Source organism: Scyliorhinus canicula, chromosome 1, assembly GCF_902713615.1.
Source record: "Scyliorhinus canicula chromosome 1, sScyCan1.1, whole genome shotgun sequence".
In the NCBI taxonomy this organism is placed as follows: Eukaryota; Metazoa; Chordata; class Chondrichthyes; order Carcharhiniformes; family Scyliorhinidae; genus Scyliorhinus; species Scyliorhinus canicula.
In genome coordinates, this window is record NC_052146.1 from 66,852,672 (window position 1) to 66,875,320 (window position 22,649).

Genomic DNA, 22,649 nt, shown 5'->3' on the forward strand with positions numbered 1-22,649 from the left:
GCATTGCACTACATTTACCTAAGTTAAAATCTAAACATTTTTGGATTTGATTGCTCTGCGCTGCCCATTTTGCTATCTTCCCTCTCCTTTGACCAGATTTAGGTGTCATCTGCAAACTTATTACCATATTCCCAACACGGCTGTCTAGGTCATTAATAAAATAATATGCCTCAGGCTAATCCCTGGGAGAGACCTAGAGTGACATACCCAAGCTGAAATGCATCTGTTAACTACAACTTTGGGGCTGAGGGTTTGGAGCCAATACTTAATCCAAACTGTCACATTTCCACTGATACCACAAGATTCTATCTTGTGAAGCGACCTAACATGAGGTTCCGGATCAAAGGCTTTCTGAATGTCCATGTAGACAATAATAACTTTTGCCCTCATCCACTATCCTCATGACTTCCTCAAAAACTTAAATTAGTTTGGTATAACCTCGTTTCATAAGTCATGTTGTGAATTTCCAATGATTTTCCCATGATGCTGAAGGACATCTCTCATGATCCATTCGAAGGTATTCTCAGTGAAGGATGTGAGGCTGGTTCGTCTGTACTTCCCTGACTCTGACTGGTCCACATTTTGAAAATAGGAGCTACACAAGCTAGCTTACAGTCTAAAGGAATTATCCCTGACTTTATTGAGGTTCTGGGTAAAGGACTCACAGAACCCTATCTCTCTAATTCCCATCAAAGGAATATTACCCAAACCTGGAGCCCTATCAATTCTGAACTTTACTATGCTATCCAAGATGACATTACAATCTATTTTAATATTAATGATGCTATTCAATACTGAGCACCTGTCATCTGGAACAGAAGCACCACTCTGTCGAGGAGTATAGATTGATGCAAACTAGTCATTCAGCAGCTTTCCATAGCTTCATTTAGTGATCCAATGAGACCTTTTATAGTCTTTTGGCTTCTGACTTAGCTGAAAAGTACTTCCACAATTATGCACTATCTTCTTTTCCTTGGTTGATCTTGTGGTTGCTTTTTGACTTCATTCGTTCCTGTTCTTCTGTTAGTCAAATGTTACATGACATTATGGCAGGAATCACTCTCTACATACTGTACAATGCAGGACGAAATGTTCATTGCAACAAAATGAGAGCAGATAGCAGATTGCTATCTGTTGAAACAGCCTAACATTGGCTTTGCAAATCAGCAGCTAGGAATTAGGTCCTCAGGATTCTATGTCCTTATCTGTTTTGAACGAATGATCTCGATATCTGCGATTTTGTTTAATTTCGTGTATTGCTGCTACAGACAATCGATTCTGTTCTTGATAGATTTTGTAACAATGTTGTAACAACTTTCAGTTGATTAACAAATATGAGGGCACTTCAAAGGCCACAACTCTTCAGAGAGAAAAAATACCATCAGGTTTTCCTTTGTCTTAGAGCTTTTCTGGGATATTCTTGTTGAAATCGTGCACCCTCCAAGTAGTCCAGTGCCTTTCTTTTTTTTAACCGATAGCTTGCTGATTTCACATGCTAAACAAGTTCTTAAAGCGGCAATACCCTTTATTGTATTAGTAACCCATCTCAATTGCACTTCGGGTCATCGGGCCCAACACAATAAATTAAGATGCACAGGGGTGGGGATGTTTAACACATTCTCCATGAAGGAAAATTTTAACTGTGTACGGTCAAGTAATTTTCCCGTCCGAATTGGCACGGTTCTCTGTGGTAATAAATGAAACTATTCTATTAATGTGGAATCCAGCTGTACCATCTCGAACATCCCAACCACCTCACAAGCTCGCGTTAAATATAATTTGAATTCAATCGCGAAGATACGGTAAACGCACGTGCAGTGGAAAAAGTGCACAGATACAAACTGGAGTTTTATGTTCTGATAAAGTTCAATTTCTTCCCAGTTTAACTCCAGCCACGTTTAAACCAATGGACTATCGCAACTTTAATTGGGAGACACTTTTAAATTTAATTTGATCACAGTAACTTGACACGTTTCCTTCAGGAGACTCAATGTTTCCTCTTTCTGAATGGGAGAAGTTTCGGTATAAATGTGGCAACAATGTTGAATCATAGCAGAAAATGCATCTGAACGTTCTGAAAAATGTACTTTAAGTCAACCCCCCCTTTGCGTTGATGAAAAATACTGTAGTAAAGTTCGAGCGAAAAAATGAGACTGAATTGCGTTGTGTAGGTTTCGATGTAATCTGGAAATGTTACAATAATTGATAAACCGTTGAAAAGTAAATTGGTCAGGTGTCCAGCTGTAAATCTTTTAATGGGCACAATTCCTTCTAAATGTTCTAAGCAGCTCAAGGTATTAAATTAAATGTAAATAAATATGTACGTTTTCTCTGCAACTGTTTTACAGTTTGGTAGGTGGGTGGGAAAGTTAACAGGGAGGGATGGAGGAGAGAAACATAGGGGAAGAGGGATTGAGATACTAAAGGGAGCGAGATGAAGCCGGGGGGGGGGGGGGGGGGGGTAACTATAGATATTTAAAAAAACACAAATGCAGGCTCTTTTCTGGTCCACAACACCATTAATTCAGCTCCATCGGATTGGAATGCGGGATTTTACAGCTCACTGCTTCCGAGAGGGAGTTAAAGGGATGGGGGAGCTCCATCCTCCCTCCTGACCTGGTAAGTTTAAAAAAATCAGAAAGAAGTGGATGGGGGGATCGCAGGAGGAAAGAGGAGTGTGTTTAAAGATATGCACACACACAAAGAGGCTGGAGGAGGGGGGGGCAGTGAGTGAGAGAGCCCTGGGATGTGTTTTTGTGAATGGACATTCACTCTCTCAGCTCCCAGTGTGTGTGTGGGTCGCTGTGTACCTGGAATGTAGCAGCCCAGCCTGCCCTCCCCCACCACCACCACACCCAGCCAATGGGCGGCGGGCGGATGACGTGCGCCGGCCAATGGGAGGCGGGGTCAAGGGGGGAGGGTGGTGGCGGGAGCCAATGGGCTGCGCGGGAGAACGCTGGGGCGGGGCGCCGGGCGGAAGGTGCTGAAGATGGTGGTGGAGGGAGAGGGAAGAGGCGGAGGAGGAGGGAGCGGAGGGAGGAGGAGGAGGAGGAGGAGGCAGCTGGCGGAGGGCAGGAACAGCGCAGTCCCTCCCGGCCTGACACTCTCCCCCCCACCCTCCTCCCTCCCTCCCTCTCCCCAATGCGAAGGGCAGCGGTCGGCAGCAACATCCTCCCCTCTCCGCCCGGGAGCAGCGGGCGAGCAAAGTTTGGGAAATATTTTGCACCGGTCGCCTCCATTTTTTTCCCGTGCAACTTTGAGCTGCGTTTATTTATTTGCTCTGATTGTTATTTCTCTCTCTCTCTCTTCCTGCAGGTACCATTCAGTTTTTTTTTTGCAGGGGCTGTTTTTTTTCGCGAGTAGCATCCGGGTGATTGCATGGAAATGGCGGGAGCTCAGGGCTATAAAAAAAAGGGAAGAGATGATTGGGGGGGGGGGGGGGGGGACTTTGAAACGACCCCCAGCTTCTCAGCAGGGCTGGGGGAGGGGGGAGGCCACGCCGCGGCTTGTCTGCCATCGGGAGATTTATTTTCCCCCTAAAAGAATGTATCTAAGCACCCCGCCCCTCCAAAGCCACACACACACACACTGGGGAGAATATTAGGCTTTTAAAATAGGTGATCGTGGAGAGAAGCCGGGTTAACCTCTGCAGCCAGGAGGTGTCAGTAACCACGCTCACAACTTAGCCGGATCAGGAGGTAAATCTGTGCGGGACCTGCTCTATTGATTTATATGTGACCTTATTTTTGTTGCAGATTTTGATGTAAGATTTAAAAAAGAGACATTTGGTGTTTTAAAAAAAATTCTTTCTATTTCATGTGAATGTGGCAACTTGTCCCCCCCAGTGTTAGAGGTTCGGCCACGCGTTGTCTGCCTTTTAACCCGAGCTGTGAAAGGAAGCCGCTTGATTTTGTGGGGTTTTTTTCTGAAGGGGAGGGAGGAGGGCATCAAACTCTGGGGTGTGTGAAGCTTCAGTGACAAGGGCGCACTCTCCCGAAGTGGATCGGGAATCTCTGCCCCAGCCAGGCTCCGAACTCCAGTGCGTGTTTTTTTTTATAAAAAAATATGTTTTCTTTTAATAGTTTGGCGCTAGACCCCTCCCAATGCAATTGCTGCCTTTCTAGTATGTGAAGCTTCGTGGACGGCTGTTTACGGCGTGGGGGCTCCAATAACGTTGAGGTAATGGGATTTCGCAACTTTGTGCGGTGCACAAGGGAATGTTTTGGACTTTTTTTTCAAACTTGTGGATTCGGAGGCTTTTATTTCACCAAGTATTAAACAGTTTACGTTTCGATCGTGTTGCTTACCATCTCTTCTAATGAGCGTAACTTTTTTTCTTTATATTGCAACGTTTCATAGTTTGTCATTCCGTTGACAGAAACTTTAATTGTAGCTTCGATAAAATGCAGCAGTAGTTTAATCACGTTTTATTTGTATCGATTTGGAATTATTTACTATTTTTTTTGTTCCGTCAATGTTTGTGTCTTTCTGTCGGTGTTAAAACTCCTTCCAGATTCTTTCTTTCAGGCCAGTGATGTGTTGTTAGTGCGTGTTTTTAAAAAAATGTGGACTCGGACCACAGGAAAACCCCTCTTGTTTCTTGACTGATTCTTGGCGTTGTTGTTATTGAAGTCTGTTGGCCGGGGCCCTTTTCATGTTGTACTACTGAGATTGAGTTAAGCAGTGCAATATTAAAAGGGCATTGGCTGGCAGTATTCTCCACCTTCCCCACTACCCCCCAACCCCTTCTCTCCCAAGTTGAGAGAATAAAACCTTCACCCACACGCGTGCGAGGCGTCCAGCCCAGTCTATTTTTTGCGTTTTGTGCCGATTCTATTTTTGGCTGGCGCCCTGGATATGGATCAATTTGGGGATAGCTTGCTGTCAACCGGGTTTGCTCAACTTCGACTGTCGTGTGTTCCCGATTAAAGGTAGATTTTATAATGTTGCTGAATCGGTTGTTTTATTTGTAATATTAACCATTTATGTTTTCATATAGTGTACGTTTTGTTTACTCGAAGTTGGCCACAGATCAAAACTCCCACATGTCCGCCCTTCCCTCTCGTAATAGTATAAGTCTGTTGATGCAAATTGTAGAGTGGCTTTAACCCACAGTGCATTGAGCCCTGGGTCAGGGTTGACTGCTGTCGGAGGCTCTGACGATATTGCACTACTGTACTCACAGTTAAGCAGTGCAATAGTATTGTCAAAGCGTCAGGCACCAGAGAGCGAGCTCCCGTCGACATCCTGGGACCAGCTGAACGAATAAAAACGAATCGCCGAATGGTCACTGCCTGGTTTAAGGTGGAGAGATGGACAGCCACGTTGTTGATCGGGTTTCACTGATCATTCGCCTCGAAGCTGTGTGTGTGTTTTCTTTAATGTGCTGTCACCAGTTGAATGGGCGAAGGGCTTGCTGCATTTCCATAATTCTGCATTTCGTGCTTTTATTTTTCAAAAAGTGACCAGAAATTGGGCGTTTATAAATGTACAGCAACTTGAGACGCCTTTTGTGAAATCTAGACACATAGTTGGTGCCTCTCCAACTCTTCAGAAGTGACTTTTCCTCCACCCTTCATGTCTTGAGGGTCGAGTGGCTGTGATTTCAAAGGCAAGTTGTTCCGCGTGTGTTTTTATTTTGGTAAATAAAGAGCCGGGCCCCCTCACTGCCACTGCAGGAACATTCTAGGCGGCTGCTATTATTAACCTTTTGTACTTGAGATGTATGTATTTGTTGATAAGTGGCTGGTGCTTTCCCGAGAGTTACTGATATGGGTTCGATTCGCACAGTTTTACGGTCTCAAGCCAAACTTTTTGAATTTTCTAAACTACCCAGTGATTTTAAGAGAATCAATTAATATTCTCCAGGTTTCCAGTTTGGTGCCGATTTGGTAAAGGCGAACGAGGGGACGTTAGTTGCAATCTGGAGTGTACAATTCCCCACAATAGTTGGGGATAATGCTGAAGAGGTGTTGCTGCCATGTGAGACACTTGGAAAGCGGCTCAGCGATGTTTTCTAGCTTGGGGGGGGGGGGGGGGGGCTGGGCGCTGGTGGGATGGGACGCAGCCGAGTCCGTCGCGCTTGTACATGTTTCCGTCCCAGCAATGGATCCTTGCCAGGCCCCCTTCCAAATAAATCGTGGGCTACCCATTTTCCGCGGCGTGGGTTCCCTCCTGTCGTTTTTTTTCAACAGGGTAACGCCGCTGCAGAGTGTGTGGGTGAGGGAATTAATCCCTCAGTCCCTGTCGACTTTTGAACCCTCCCAATTCCCCCCCCCCCCCCCCCAGTACACGGGGTGTCCTGTGTGAGGAGGGAGAGTCACAAACGGAAACTGCAGCTTTGCTGGGGCCTCTTGTTTAAAAACATCTTTCTGCGTGAGGGGGGATTTGCTGGGATAAGATTCAGTTAGAAATTCAGTATGAAGTGTATTGGATGAAAGGTCACACTGGGGAAGGGGGTCCCAGCCTTCTGCTGGGGGGGGGGTATTTGTTAAAACTTTCCTGCTATTTTAAAGCACGCACCTCTCATTCACCAAAGACCCATGTCCCAGGCAGATAGCTAGAAATGTCCGACAAAACAACATGGGGGGCTGAACAAAATCTGTCCGATTGTGTGTCTGTTTCAGAGAGAGAGAGAAGAGAGAGAGAGCTGTGCAGCTTTGGTACAATTCACGCGAACAGGTCACAGCTCGCCTGCTCGGAGTGTGTTTTTAAAAAAATGCATGTTGAATACTTCGTGTAGGAGCTTGCTGAGTGTTTGTGAAGTGTACGGGGCTGGAATGCACGCCACAGCCAGGCTGTTGGAGTGGATTCTATTCGGGACTAGCTGTGAGTACCCCCACCCCGAGGAGCTAATTGTGTGTTTAATGGAGCCCCTGAATTCTCAATTTGGGAAGAGGAGCAATTGGTCCCACAAATCACGACCGGATTCTGGGGTCCGTTTACGGGGGGGGGGGGGGGGGGGGGAGAGGAGCATCAGTTTTTTTAAAAATCAACGTTTGTTAGGAATAAGATAACTTTCCTCTTTAAATTGTGTGTCCAGGAATTTGAGCCCCTTCTGTTCATGTGTCAATGCGATGGGCAAATTGGGGGGGAGGGGGTGATTTAAACATCGTCCAACTTCTTTTACGCTTCCAGATTTGGTGGGGTTGAATTCTCTTATGTTGCATCGTTGATCCCTCGACAGATTAATTGTTGGGCTCTCCTCTGAAGTGGCCACGAAGCCCCTGTACACGTTTTGAGATTACTTAATGTGAAAAATGAATTACGTGCAGTCCGAGAGTTTTTGCACCATGGTCTGTAACTCTGCTCTGTAACGCGGTATTGCTGCAATGCAAAACACGTGTATCTATGCAGGCTCTGTTCCTCCTATTAAACCTGGAGTGAAACCTATCAGTTTAGCAGGGAATATTCGTCCTGGCCTGGAGATCAAATTTGAATTGTGCTAATATTAAAAAACGTTGGCGTCGGGCACCCTCCCCCTTCCTATCAGTGAATAACGGCCCAGTGGAATCCGTGTTTACCGCCCAGCCTGGCGGAATACCAGTGCCATTTTTAAACTTGCTGACCCTTGTGGAACCGGGTGCGTGGTTACAGAAGATCACTTGGCTGCCCACTTACTTTTATACAAATTTGATCCGGTTCTGGCTCGTTTCTTGCCCCACCGTTCGACCGTTTATTATCGATTATAAACCCAGAAATGAGCAGGGTTAGAGAGGGACGCTTGAGGCGATAAGCTGTAGGTGCAGTGAAGGCCTGAAAGCGGTTTAAAGCTGGTATTTGTGAAGCTGATGCTGTGTACACAAACTCTGTACACAGTGCTGGTGTGCAAGGTAGTGGTGCACACGAACACACTGCTTTGTGAACATTGTGCAACGTGCTTTCAGAAAGTGAGGGGTATGTTCAGACTGTCCATTTGAATGCAGAAGTCGGGCAGCAGGGCAGTGTTGCGGGCTGTTCCTGTGGTCTTTGTCTGAAGAGGGCTGTGGATATGTAATACTCAAATGATGGGTACAAGCCACATTGACAAGAATTTACTGGAATATCTTGAAATTATAACTTTTTTATGCCTTGTTGATGCCAATGTGTTAGACTGGGCTCATTGATAGGTTGTTCTGTGTGTGTGAATACAATCTAGTGAGTTTGCACACTGTTGTGTACAGAGTGGTATATTGGGCCTTTTCATTCGTCAGCCGCCACATCTTCCTGTAGCAGTGGTTAACTGGGTCTGGGCTGCATGCATGGCTGCAATAAATTAGACACCATACTCATTCCTATCCTGTGACTAGCCTATTTTCTACATCATCTTATTCACCGATGACTAATTTGCAAGCAAATATTAGTCACCATTATCAATGTTATTGTTTTGTGGTTTCTGGTGAAGTGTGACTAACATGTGCCATTCATTGATTTTGTTGTAGTCCTAAGGGGTGCATTGAAGTAACCACTGGAGTTATCCAGTGTTTAACTGTGTAGTTAGGGCAGTGGGTGATGTCCTGGGTGAAGGTGTGCACAAAGTTAGGCAGTGGGTGATGTCTGGGTGAAGGGGCTGATTTAGCTCACTGGGCTAAATCGCTGGCTTTTAAAGCAGGCCAGCAGCACGGTTCGATTCCCGTATCAGCCTCCCCGGACAGGCGCCGGAATGTGGCGACTAGGGACTTTTCACAGTAACTTCATTGAAGCCTACTCGTGACAATAAGTGATTTTCATTTTTTTCATTTCAAGATGTGTATACAGATAGGCAGTGGGTAATGCCTGGGTGAAGATGTGTATACAGATAGGCAGTGGGTAATGCCTGGGTAAAGGTGTGTATACAGATAGGCAGTGGGTAATGCCTGGGTAAAGGTGTGTATACAGATAGGCAGTGGGTAATGCCTGGGTAAAGGTGTGTATACAGATAGGCAGTGGGTAATGCCTGGGTGAAGGTGTGTATACAAATACGATGTGGAGATGCCCGCGTTGGACTGGGGTGGGCACAGTAAGAAGTCTTACAACAACAGGTTAAAGTCCAACATGTTTGTTTCAAACACTAGCTTTTGAAGCACTACCCCTTCCTCATTCACCTGTGGTGAATTCTCAGGTGAATGAGGAAGGAGCAGTGCTCCGAAAGCTAGTGTTTGAAACAAACATGCTGGACTTTAACCTGGTGTAAGGCTTCTTATTGTATACAGATAGGCAGTGGGTGATGCCTGGGTGAATGTGTGTGTGCACAATTGGGACTGTGGGTGATGTCTGGGTGAAGGTGTGTGTACACAGGACAGTGGATGATGCCTGGGTGAAGGTGTGTGTACACAGGACAGTGGGTGATGTCTGGTTGGAGGTGTGTGTACACAGGACAGTGGATGATGTCTGGGTGAAGGTGTGTGTACACAGGACAGTGGATGATGCCTGGGTGAAGGTGTGTGTACACAGGACAGTGGGTGATGTCTGGTTGGAGGTGTGTGTGCCCATGTAGTGCTTTGGGTTCTTGGTAGGTTTATCTGGGTAAAATGTAGGATTTGGGTGAGGATGGGACCTGGGCTGTGGTTACTTGGCCATGCCAGTTTCTGTTGGGTGTAACTGACTTCCAGGAAGGGGGACTTTGCCGCACAGGTCCCGTTGAAATCAGTGTTTCGCTCATTGTGTCTCTGTAATTTGCGCCTGCAGCGGAAATTAGACGCTCGGTGCTTCGGGGAGGCAGGTGGGGCGGTTGGGATATTGGGGGAAATCCGAAATGGGCCCTGAATCCTCATGGAAGATCGTCCATGTGCTGCAGAAGGGCCCGTTCTCCGTGCGGGACTGGGTTAACCAGGTTTTGGGGGTTTCCCGTCCCTTCTGCCCAATATCGGGGCTGATCCGGATTTCAAAGCGGAGGCCTCCTGCTTTCTTTAATTGCATTTTAAGGGGAGATTTTGCGGTTTCCTTATTCGCTACTTGAAATGTCGAGGAATAATGTAATGACTTTGGCTTTATAACGAATTGGATTTAATATAATTTGTGTGCGAGTGTGGGTTTTATCGCTGGCTGCTCCTGCATTGCCATTGGCTGTGTTGGGCTGTCGCTCACCGCTTGTTTTCCAGGCTGGTGTCTGCTCCCAGAGACTGGCTCAGCTCCCCGGCTTCCTGCTCCGGGACTCCCGTCTCCCACTGCCCCCGCTGGGGGTTCCCTGTCCCGCTCCCACAAACTCCCCAACCCGCTGGAGTCCCTCCCAAGTCATGCAAAGCGCTGTCCCAATTGCCCAAACATCAGTCACCGGGAACGGTCCGGCGGGTGGACACATATTGTCTGTCCCACCCCTCCCCAAAGGTGAAATCCACGCTCTAAATGGGAACTGAATATCAGACCTTACCAATGCTCTTTAGTCTTCACAGTGATACTTCCTCCATGTGATTCATTGAGACTGAATGAAATGATGTCCCAGGGAGGGTACCCTTCATCCCACTCCACCCATATATATAAAACACCATCCACATTGTTCCCAAGTTCCAAGGGAGCTCGCTTCCTGACTGCTGCCCTCCGTGTGTGGTGAGAGGGGAGGGTTAAAACCAGAGACCCCCCCCCCCCCCCCCCCACAAAATCATTTAAGCCTGCGTATGTTTGTGTTCTCAGCTCGTGGTACAGTCTCTCCAGCCCCCAGCAGGACTGGTGTCACAGAGAAGCGAAATGGCTTTTTTTTGGGGGGGGGGGGGAGCTCCTATGCTCATTTTTGGGTAACTATTAACAAATTGAGGGAGTTAAAAGGGAGACCTTTTAAGGGTCACTGGGTCAAAGTAAACAGATGCCAAAGGAAATTTAAATCCAGAATAAAATGTGTTCAAGGGGGTGGGTAAAAACTCTCCAGTCAGTCCCCGCGGTGCCCACCGGGCGCGGAAATGCTACTTTATGCGGGTGCTGCAGACAGGAATGTGCTTGTACACTTCACATTCCCCCTCAGGCGGAAATCGGCTACTGTGAATCCCAATACCTGATTCTTGACGGGGGTTGGGGGGGGGGGGGGAAAGAAAGAGTCCTCGGATGGCCCCCTGCCGCCAACACCGGCTAACCCGTAAAAAAAAAGATACTGAAGTGAGGAAACCCCCGCTTCCCGCGCCTGTGGAGAACTGGAAACGACGGGGCGGGGGGGGGGGGGGGGAGAGAACCAGAGTGATGGCGGTCAGTTCAAACAGAGAGGAGTGGGGATGATATGACACAGAATGAGCTCTCTTTAGATATCTCTCTGCTTGTCTTGGCGCGGCCTTTTCACACTGGCTGCTTCAGGAATTTAACAACTGGGAGAACAAAAAGGCGCGCATTCTTCAGAGTCGTCATTCGCCCAATGATGTGTGTGTGTGCAAGGCCGGGATCGCCGATAAAGATCAAAGTGGAAGCGGGCCTCTTGACAGCAGCATGTGGAACGTGAGGAATCTTTGTGGCTGAAGGAAGTTTTAAAAAATCGTCAGCAAGGGCCCGGCCACATCAATGGCGAATTACTGAGGAATCTCTGCAGCAGAGGATTGGCCCACCCCCCATTCCATCCTCGATCTAGTGGAAGCCGAGAGGGAGAAAGGCTCAAAAGTGTCAACTTCATGAATCCATCTGCCGGGTAGCAGGGGCTTTGGGAATGCCAGTCTGTGGCACTGGCTGGGCACTAGGTGCCCTGTTGTAGGGGGCACTTCCCCAAACCACTCCAAAGATCCCCAGCCAACCACAATCTAACCCCCCCCCCCCCCCCTTTCGATGGCGAATCTTTTATGTTTTTGACACAAGTGGGCTTGAACCGTCGCGGAAAGGGGGGTGGTTCACGCAGTGTTTACATTTGAATGCTGTGGGATTTAATTCCGTCTTGTTTTTCTTTGGCGGGAGATCCCACCTGTTTCGTGATCAATGGGAGGCTTCTTATTCCAGCCCCAGAATGGGGTCCACGGGAGGGGCAGTGAGGGTGGGGGCCACCCTTGCTCCCCGTGTGAAGTCGGGGCTGCTGAGGCGAGGCTACCCTTGGAGCTGGGACCCTATCTATATTGCGTCTGCTTTGAATTTCTGGCTTTAAGTAGTGCAATATCGCTTATAGGGTTTCAGCCTGGGGTCAAATCGTCTTTCAAGAGGATAGAGAAGTAGGAATTGGAAAGATAACGTGGAGCAGAGCACATGGTCATCCCGCTGCTCTGCCGTGTTTTAAATGGTTTCCATGAGGTAATTAACGTGACGGGTTAAACTTCCCGCCTTTCCAGTGCGTGGAGCCGGGAGAGGGCAGCTCTGAGCTGTACCGTCAGAGAGGAGGAGGAGGGGTGTTTGCTCTGAGAGCAATGGCTGAGTGGGTGGGCTTGGCTGCCGATTTCAGGTGGTCTCTCGCTTCTGTTGGGCTATGGAGGCCCCTTGGGGGGAGGGCGAGGGAGGGACTGGATTTTTAACATTCCCGGAGTTTCCATTGAAGCTCCACTAATCTCGCTCTGTTTTCTTTTCTGTGCGTTTTATTTTAAGGCGGGCAGGATCCGGAGGCGTCGGGGGGGCGGGCGGGGGGGGGGGGGGGGGGAAGGGAAGAGCAACACATACAGGACTACACAGGAACTCACTCCTTACTGTGGATTAGAACCGAGCGATTCTGGAAGAGTGCGAGGAAGAGACTTGGTGTGTGTGGGAGAGAGAGCGGGAAATAGCAGCAGACCTGGACTATTTTCAATAAATAAATAAAACAGCCTCGACAAATACAATCGAGCAATTTTCCCAGTGCTGACTAGTTTATTGAATGTTTGTATTAGCAAACGGTAGATGAGTCTGGTCTGGAAGTGAAATGCTATGTAACATGCTTTTGTCTGGAACACTTGTGTTTTCTGTCCGCCCGCGCGAATGGAAGGCTCGTGGTCATCGTGGGATTTGTTTTTTTAATGTCCTGAGGAAGTCGATGGCCTCCCTCCCGGGATGTTTACCAATGCCCCCCTTCCCCATTCCTCTTGCTGATGTACATCCTCAGGCTCCTGCCGCTCTGTCAGTGTTGCGCTACTGTGGACCTGGAGCTAGCAGTGCAATATTGAAAGAGCAGCAGTGGTCCGAGCTCAGTCGACTGGTGCGTGTGTGTGTTCAGAATAAAATTCAAGCTGGACCTGGACGACATCTCCATGGAAACGGGTATCCGGCCCCAGCTGGTCTGAAGCGTGTGTTGCTGCGACTGGAATGGACGAGGCAGGGCCCCACTGGAGCAGGAAGGAGAGATGTGAAGCACTCCAGTCCCTCCTGCCCAGCCAAGCTGGCATGTCGGGCATGTGTGTGGCCCGCATGTTGCTCTTTCCATGCAACACTAACCCAGGCGGGAAGATTGTGCGGGCCAGTGGGTGTATTCGAGCTCTCAATTCCTTGCATCCGTCTACTACCCACCCAACCCACATCGCCGCCTGCTCCTGTTCTGCTGTTTGCCATCACAGCCCGGATCTCCATTCAGTAATACCGACTCCAACAATTTGTACTTTCCCGATTTCCACTGTTCTTCTTTACTTCCAGAATCACAGGATGGCTCCGTGAACGTTCTAGTTTTCCCGAACAGAATGACCAAATGGTTCTCCATCCACTTACCTCTCTATTTTCAAAAGGAATTGATTACTGATCATTTCATTGCCGTTGCTATGTATTGCCTTTGCTATGAAGAGGCCCTGTGGACCTTTAAAAGGATATGGGTTAACCAGCCATTCGCTCGGTGCCACTTCATGGCCCTTACTGTACTGCCCTTGGATTTTTTCATATACAGAACCGAAATCGGACTCGAATTAGTATCGTGTCCCTTGGCTCTAGCCGCAGTGCCTAAAACGGGTGTTTTCAATCTACCCAAGTGATCAGTGTCCTGCTCAATGGGACTCGCTCCACCAAACCTCACTTAATACTGGCGCAGAGGCCAAGTGGCCTCTCTGTGATTCGATGAGTACTGGGGCGCGGTTGTGGGATCCTGCTGTGCGCAGGCTATTTCCTGTGGGGACTGAACTTCTAAAAGCGCTATATAAATGTTCGAGGTTGGTGTGGGTGAAAGAGAGAATGTCAGCCAGCGGCCACCTTGTCCTTAATCCAATCTCTAAGGTTCAGAATCCAAGCGCCAGCAGAGAATGCCAAAGAAAATCTTGGGGAGTCAGACCAGGAAAATATGGGGGTGGGGGTGTTTTCTGTTAGCGGCGAAATTCCTTGGTCAATTAATTTTTGAGCGGGAGGGCGGTGAGTGGTTGAATGTCAGATTAAAGCTGAAATGGCCATTTCACTCTAGTTCTCTGGCCTGCCCTGGGGGTGGGGGAAGCTCGCTGTTTATTTGCATTGACTTCCCCGCTCACAAGGGGGTCACTCAGGATCCGCCACAGCTGCCGAGATGTGGCGGCGGCGTTTGAAGTTTGGCACAAGTCACTGGCCTCCGAGGCCCCCAGAAAGATCTCATGGGGCCGAATCTTCAATCAGGCAGCCTCCTCCCCTCCTTCAACGGCAGCATTTACTCCATGCCAACTTCTCCAATTCTTTTTAAAGAACATCAGTAGTTCGGAACATATTTTTAAAATTAGAGAGAAATTTACAAACCTGCCTAAAGTGGGTGAGCTTTATTTTCTGACCCCCCGCATTGTGAGGCCCCGTCCCCGGTCACACCGAGAGAGTGCAATTCGGCGTGGGTGAAGGAAAATAAGGCGTTGGGATTCAGTTTAATGGAAATCTCATCGATCATTTCCCCGCCCAGTTCGTGGCTCCAGTGTTGCGGCCTGTTTGGGATAATGGGAATTTGTGGCCTCCACTTCGGTTGAAGCGGGTTCTGACCCCTCCCCAGTCCAGGCCGAGATTTTGGAGTGAGCTGCATGTTTAATTAGCGATCCCAGTGTAGACCCTGCCTCTTGTCGGTTCTGTGGAGAGAGTCCAGGCCGCTCAAACATTTAACAAAGTGTGGGGTTGAGAGGCAGTCTGGGCCGCCCGTGTGTCAGAGCCAAGCCCCCGCCCCACCCCCAGCAAGCCGAACTGTTCATTCTCTCGGTACAGTTCCCAGGACAACTTTCTGCCCCCCCCCCCCCCCCCCCCCGGAGCTGGACATTCCCTCACTCCCATCCCCCCGGAGCTGGGCATTCCCTCACTCCCATCCCCCCCCGGAGCTGGGCATTCCCTCACTCTCACCCCCCCCCCCCCCCCCCGGAGCTGGGCATTCCCTCACTCCCATCCCCGCCCCCCCCCCCCCCGGAGCTGGGCATTCCCTCACTCCCATCCCCCCCCCCCCCCCCCCGCGGAGCTGGGCATTCCCTCTCTCCCATCCCCCCCCCCCCCCCCCCCGGAGCTGGGCATTCCCTCACTCCCATCCCCCCGGAGCTGGGCATTCCCTCACTCCCATCCTCCCGGAGCTGGGCATTCCCTCACTCCCATCCCCCCGAGCTGGGCATTCCTCGCTCCCATCCCCCCGAGCTGGCATTCCCTCACTCCCATCCTCCCGGAGCTGGGCATTCCCTCACTCCCATCCCCCCCCCCCCCCCCCCCCCCCCGAGCTGGGCATTCCCTCACTCCCATCCCCCCGGAGCTGGGCATTCCCTCGCTCCCATCCCCCCGGAGCTGGGCATTCCCTCGCTCCCATCCCCCAGGAGCTGGGCATTCCCTCACTCCCATCCCCCCGGAGCTGGGCATTCCCTCACTCCCATCCCCCCGGAGCTGGGCATTCCCTCACTCCCCCCCCCCCCCCCCCGGAGCTCAGCATTCCTTACTCCCATCCTCCCGGAGCTGGGCATTCCCTCACTCCCATCCCCCCCCCCCCCCCCGGAGCTGGGCATTCCCTCACTCCTACCCTCCCGGAGCTGGGCATTCCCTCACTCCCATCCCCCCGGAGCTGGGCATTCCCTCACTCTTTCCCCCCCCCCCCCCCCCCGGAGCTGGGCATTCCCTCACTCCCATTCCCCCCCCCCCCCCGGAGCTGAGCATTCCCTTACTCCCCATCCTCCCGGAGCTGGGCATTCCCTCACTCCCACCCCCCCCCCCCCCCGGAGCTGGCATTCCCTCACTCCCATCCTCCGGAGCCTGGCATTCCCTCACTTCCATCCCCCTGGAGCTGGACATTCCCTCACTCTTCCCCCCCCCCCCCCCCCCGGAGCTGGGCATTCCCTCGCTCCCATCCCCCCGGAGCTGGGCATTCCCTCACTCCCATCCTCCCCCCGGAGCTGGGCATTCCCTCACTCCCATCCCCCCCCCGGAGCTGGGCATTCCCTCACTCCCATCCTCCCGGAGTGGGCATTCCCTCACTCCCATTCCCCCCCCCCCCCCCCCCCCCCGGAGCTGAGCATTCCCTCACTCCCATCCCCCCGGGAGCTGGGCAGTCCCTCACCCCCATCCCCCCGGAGCTGGGCATTCCCTCACTCCCATTCCCCCCCCCCCCCCCCGGAGCTGAGCATTCCCTCACTCCCATCCCCCCGGGAGCTGGGCATTCCCTCACTCCCATTCTCCCGAGCTGGGCATTCCCTCACCCCCCATCCCCCCGGAGCTGGGCATTCCCTCACTCCCATCGTCCCGGAGCTGGGCATTCCCTCACTCCCATCCTCCCGGAGCTGGGCATTCCCTCACTCCCACCCCCCCCCCCCCCCCCCCCCCCCCCGGAGCTGGGCATTCCCTCACTCCCATCCCCCCGGAGCTGGGCATTCCCTCGCTCCCATCCCCCCGGAGCTGGGCATTCCCTCACTCCCATCCTCCCGGAGCTGGGCATTCCCTCACTCCCATCCCCCCCCCCCCCCCCCCCCCCCCCCCCCGGGAGCTGGGCATTCCCTCACTCCCATCCCCCCGGAGCTGGGCATTCCCTCGCTCCCATCCCCCCGGAGCTGGGCATTCCCTCACTCCCATCCTCCCGGAGCTGGGCATTCCCTCACTCCCATCCCCCCCCCCCCCCCCCCCCCCCCCCCCCGGAGCTGGGCATTCCCTCACTCCCATCCCCCCGGAGCTGGGCATTCCCTCGCTCCCATCCCCCCGGAGCTGGCATTCCCTCGCTCCCATCCCCCAGGAGCTGGGCATTCCCTCACTCCCATCCCCCCGGAGCTGGGCATTCCCTCACTCCCATCCCCCCGGAGCTGGGCATTCCCTCCCTCCCCCCCCCCCCCCCCCCCCCCCCCCCCCCGGAGCTCAGCATTCCCTTACTCCCATCCCCCCGGAGCTGGGCATTCCCTCACTCCCATCCCCCCCCCCCCCCCCGGAGCTGGGCATTCCCTCACTCCTACCCTCCCGGAGCTGGGCATTCCCTCACTCCCATCCCCCCGGAGCTGGGCATTCCCTCACTCTTTTCCCCCCCCCCCCCCCCCCCCCGGAGCTGGGCATTCCCTCACCCCCATTCCCCCCCCCCCCCCGGAGCTGAGCATTCCCTTACTCCCATCCTCCCGGAGCTGGGCATTCCCTCACTCCCACCCCCCCCCCCCCCCCCCGGAGCTGGGCATTCCCTCACTCCCATCCTCCCGGAGCCTGGCATTCCCTCACTTCCATCCCCCTGGAGCTGGACATTCCCTCACTCTTCCCCCCCCCCCCCCCCGGAGCTGGGCATTCCCTCGCTCCCATCCCCCCGGAGCTGGGCATTCCCTCACTCCCATCCTCCCCCCGGAGCTGGGCATTCCCTCACTCCCATCCCCCCCCGGAGCTGGGCATTCCCTCACTCCCATCCTCCCGGAGTGGGCATTCCCTCACTCCCATTCCCCCCCCCCCCCCCCCCCCCCCGGAGCTGAGCATTCCCTCACTCCCATCCCCCCGGGAGCTGGGCATTCCCTCACCCCCATCCCCCCGAGCTGGGCATTCCCTCACTCCCATTCCCCCCCCCCCCCCCCGGAGCTGAGCATTCCCTCACTCCCATCCCCCCGGGAGCTGGGCATTCCCTCACTCCCATTCTCCCGGAGCTGGGCATTCCCTCACCCCCATCCCCCCGGAGCTGGGCATTCCCTCACTCCCATCGTCCCGGAGCTGGGCATTCCCTCACTCCCATCCTCCCGAGCTGGGCATTCCCTCACTCCCAACCCCCCCCCCCCCCCCCCCCCCCCCCGGAGCTGGGCATTCCCTCACTCCCATCCCCCCGGAGCTGGGCATTCCCTCGCTCCCATCCCTCCGGAGCTGGGCATTCCCTCACTCCCATCCTCCCGGAGCTGGGCATTCCCTCACTCCCAGCCCCCCCCCCCCCCCCCCCACCCCCCCGGAGCTGGGCATTCCCTCACTCCCATCCCCCCGGAGCTGGGCATTCCCTCACTCCCATCCCCCCGGAGCTGGGCATTCCCTCGCTCCCATCCCCCAGGAGCTGGGCATTCCTCACTCCCATCCCCCGGAGCTGGGCATTCCCTCACTCCCATCCCCCCGGAGCTGGGCATTCCTCACTCTCATTCCCCCACCCCCCCCCCCCCGGGAGCTGGGCATTCCCTCACCCCCATCCCCCCGGAGCTGGGCATTCCTCACTCCCATCTCCCCCCCCCCCCCCCCGGGGAGCTGGGCATTCCCTCACTCCCATTCTCCCGGAGCTGGGCATTCCCTCACCCCCATCCCCCCGGAGCTGGGCATTCCCTCACCCCCATCCCCCCGGAGCTGGGCATTCCCTCACTCCCATCCCCCCGGAGCTGGGCATTCCCTCACTCCCATCCCCCCGGAGCTGGGCATTCCCTCACTCCCATCCCCCCCCCCGGAGCTGAGCATTCCCTCACTCCCATCCCCCCGGAGCTGGGCATTCCCTCACCACCTCCCCCCCCCCCCCCCCCCCCCCCTTGCCTGACACTCGCCTGAAGTTTCACCCAGGAAATGACACGAATGGCAACTGGACAGTCTCCGGAGGAGGAATGGATGGAATAAATGGTGGACACTCCTAGTTGGCGAGCTGTCACTTTGCCCACCTCTTACGCTATCATGTGAGTCTGCCAGGGTGTGTGTCCGTTCAGCAGTATCCACCAGGAAGACACCGAGACAAAGTGTTCCTCGATGGCGCGCAACACAGAGCAGTTCATTCGTCCCATTCTTTAAAGTGAGCCTCGCCCCCAGACCATTGCAAACCTTTCTGCCTGCAGATATTTATCCAATCGCTCTCTGACAGTTATTATTGAAACTTGCACCCACCATTCCTTCAGACGGTGCATTCCAAGTCACACCAATTAGCTGTGCCTTAAACAGAAAAAACCCCGAAAATCGCTTCTGGTCAATGAACAGCAATGATCTGCCCTGGTTCCCAGTCCCGGCACTGGGGACACTTTTTCTCCGGTTTACTCTTGTCAACGCCCACCGGGATCTGGGAGACATCTCAGTCAGAGCGTTCTGTGCTTCTCCAGTCTGTGTCCATCATTCTGGGCCCCATTCCCTTGCTCACGGCCTTGACATCCCAGCGTGTGGCGGTGCTCCGAGTTCTGACTGTGTGCTGCCCAGAGACTTTCTTTGAGGCCAAGACTGTCCCCTGAGCGGCCAGTGCTGGTTGGACACTGCGGAGGAATGCCTCTGCACTGACCATCATCCCATGGACTGTCACTGCTCGCCCCCACCTAACAATAGATTTGGCTTAAACCAGGGTCTATTCGGAACCTTGAACTGGTTGATTATTTTATTTCTGTTCTCTTTTTGTTTCACATTGATTTATTTGATGGAACCTGGATGTGAACCTGGGGTAAATTTGCACCGGTGAGGTTTTCCATGGCTGCGAGAGGGGAAGAACATTGTACTCAGCCACATGCCATAAAAACAAAGCATTTCAATCGGCCCCAACCGGTTTGCAACAGTAAAGGCACACAGAACCACCACCCCCCCCCCCCCCCCCCCCCCCTCAAGGTGACTATATAATCTGCCTATTTCACCAACACGCCCTTCTGTTGGGTTGTCCACGTTGTTGGGTGATGGGAGCCATCAGAGGAGCGACAGAGGAGCAGCATTAAGCTCTGGACCAAATTTGTGTGTGTGTGTGTGTGTGTGTGGTGGGGGTGGGTTAGAGGTCAGAGTCCTTAATACATGGGCAGCACTGCAGCCTCACGGCGCCAAGGTCTCAGGTTCAATCCCGGCTCTGGGTCACTGTCCGTGTGGGGTTTGCACATTCTCCCCGTGTTTGCGTGGGTTTCGCCCCCACAACCCAAAGATGTGCCGGGTAGGTGGATTGGCCACGCTAAATTGTCCCTTCATATGGGGGGGGGGGGGGGGGGAATAGAATCGTTGTACGGGTGATTCGTTCAAACATGGGCTTTGCGGCCTCGTCATCATGCGACGATGCATTTTGCACTCGATTTATTTGCTGTTAACATGCCGAAATAATCCCACAGTGCAGAACACATGCGGCCTAAACAGCGGAGAGTGGGCCGCTAGAGACGGTGGGATCTGAAGCTGAGTACCATTAAATCAGATATCCCAAGGAGCAGAGCTCCGGGGTGGGTTATCCCGGGCTGTCCATTCACGATAAAGGGTCAGGTTACACCGTTACAAAGGAGCAACCATCCGACGTTTTTGCATTTGACACAATTTAGGGACGATCCCTAACTTGAAGCAGTTCACCCGAGATTTTTTAACCCCATCCCTCCCTTTCAAAGTGACCCTATCAGAACCTCAGGAGGCAACACTCCGATTAAATTGACACCTTTAAAACTGGCCCCTTGTTAAATTACCTGTTAGATGTTGTAAACTCGCGAGGGCATTTTAAATCGCTTCATCTTATTTCGTTTTCAAATCGACTTCCAGTGTTCATAAAAGCAACGAAAGCACTTGACCACGCATTAACCCAGACTGACCCAGAGCTGCTGAGGTTTCGATAGATTTACAGATCAGCAGAAACGACCCTGCTTTGCCTGTCACGCAGATTAGTCCAAGTGTTGTATCGAATTGTTTGGGAGCTGAAACACACAGACGTGTTAACAGATGTGGCCAGAAGATGTGGCACCTGGGACGGATCCTGTCTGCACGCTCATCCTTCCTCTTCAAAGTGCTCCATCACCGTGAGCCACACGGATCAGTCAGTGTGCTGAACGAAACAGTTGAATTGATTTGAGACGACTGACTTTTATTGAGTCACAGAACTTTAAAAAAACATGTCACTGTTATGATCGCAGATTGGGGAGACACGAGAGAAAAAGAGCGGAACTTAGGAACTTAAAAAATAATAATGTTGACAAAGACAGTTACCTAAGATTTGGAGGGTTAATCGGATGACGTGACTATAAACATCCTCAAGTGTTGGGAAATTAGCATGTTGTTAATGAATCGGTTTCCTAAACCAATGTATTTCCTCTGTGACATTCCGCAATGAAATGACTAAAATCCAGAACCGTTTGATCGAAGTGTGATTTTCTTGTGTTTCTTTTTAGTACATTTGATATAGTTCTGGTGAACATCACAAGCCACGAGAGATCTGAAATAGATTTGTCAAAGCTATGTCGAAGGTCCCATCCGAAAAAAAGACATTCACTAAAATGCTGGCTGTGCATTTCCACTACACACACACACACACACATACACGCATTTTATATACACACAGCAAACATAGAGGATAGCCCAGGGCGGCGGAGCAATTCACACCAGGGAAGCGAGAGAATTTTGAGTTTTGCTTCAAGAATGTGAAGATATAAGACTGATATCAGGTTTAAAAAATACCATCGTGTGCAGATCCGGTCACCTCATTTAGAAAGGGAGTCATTTCACTAATAACGGGTTTTACGAGGATGGTGCAACTATGGGGAAATATTGGAAAGGCTGGGGTTGTTCTCGGAGAGGAGATTTGTTTGAGATGTACAACATTGTGAGCGGCCAGGACAGAGTGGTAGGAAGGACCTGTTTATCATAATGGAAGCCAATGCGGAGGGGGCATAGCTTTAAAGTGATTAGCATAAAGATTAAAGGGGAAACATTATTTCTCACCCGGAGACTACAGGGAAAGGGAGGGAGGGGGGGGGGGGGGGGGGGGGTTGGCACTCTGCCAGAGAAGAGGCAGAAAACTCAACTAATTTGAACGGTGCCTGAGCTACGGATCAAATACTAGAAATTGGGACGAGTGGTTCCTTGTTCGGCTAACACACACACCGAGGGCCAACTGAGTGTTTTTCTGTGCCCTAAGCTTCCTGTGATTTGAGTATAAGGGGTGAAGCCTCACTGATGTATTTTTAAGAAGGAAATCTCGCCGTCCTGACCCTGCACGGCCAAGTCCCATCAACGGATCCTCTCTCAATAACTTCCAATTGGAATGGTTCAGCTGACCTGCGGGACGTGACTTCAAAATACAGTACAACACATTTCTGCTTCATTAAAAAAGGCAGCGGATTGGCAGCAGGAAACCATGATGAACTCGGCAGCCAACCGGCTTCCTTCTGTAACGATTCTGGCATTAACTCCATCATCTGCTGAATCACACAACCAACGGAAACAAACGGCTTAAAACATGAAGCAGTCTCTTAATTGGTTCAAATATAACCACGACACGTTTGTTCGGTGCTATCACCGTTATAAAACTTTACAAACACAGTCTGAGGAGGGGACCCTGCCGTGCTATTTCTGGATCAATCCGCAGTTGGGATTTCATTTATTGGTGATGGGGACCACCGTGAAAGTAACGTCCCAATTTAAACCTGGGAAACCTGCCCATTTCATATCCACGCCCCATCATTGGTCGGATGAACTCTGAGGAATCAAATAGATAAATTTGGGAATTGGACAGCCCAGTCCCCAGTAGCCCCGCCTCACAGTAAAATGTCTGCCCAGCGCCCCATTGAGCCCCGCCTCACAGTAAAATGTCTGCCCAG

At 52.0% G+C, this 22,649-nt stretch overlaps 1 long non-coding RNA gene across 2 annotated transcripts; it reads left to right on the forward strand.

The window, feature by feature from the left end:
• Nucleotides 1–3,185: 3,185 nt before the first annotated feature.
• LOC119963307 lies at nucleotides 3,186–21,194 on the forward strand. 2 transcript variants are annotated; one of them, XR_005460074.1, is made up of 3 exons: nucleotides 3,186–3,315; nucleotides 4,083–4,179; nucleotides 20,599–21,194. It is a non-coding gene; the product is annotated as an uncharacterized LOC119963307 (long non-coding RNA). The 2 variants fall into 2 exon arrangements; XR_005460075.1 differs by lacking the exon at nucleotides 3,186–3,315 and adding an exon at nucleotides 3,499–3,698.
• The last annotated feature ends 1,455 nt before the right edge of the window (nucleotides 21,195–22,649 follow it).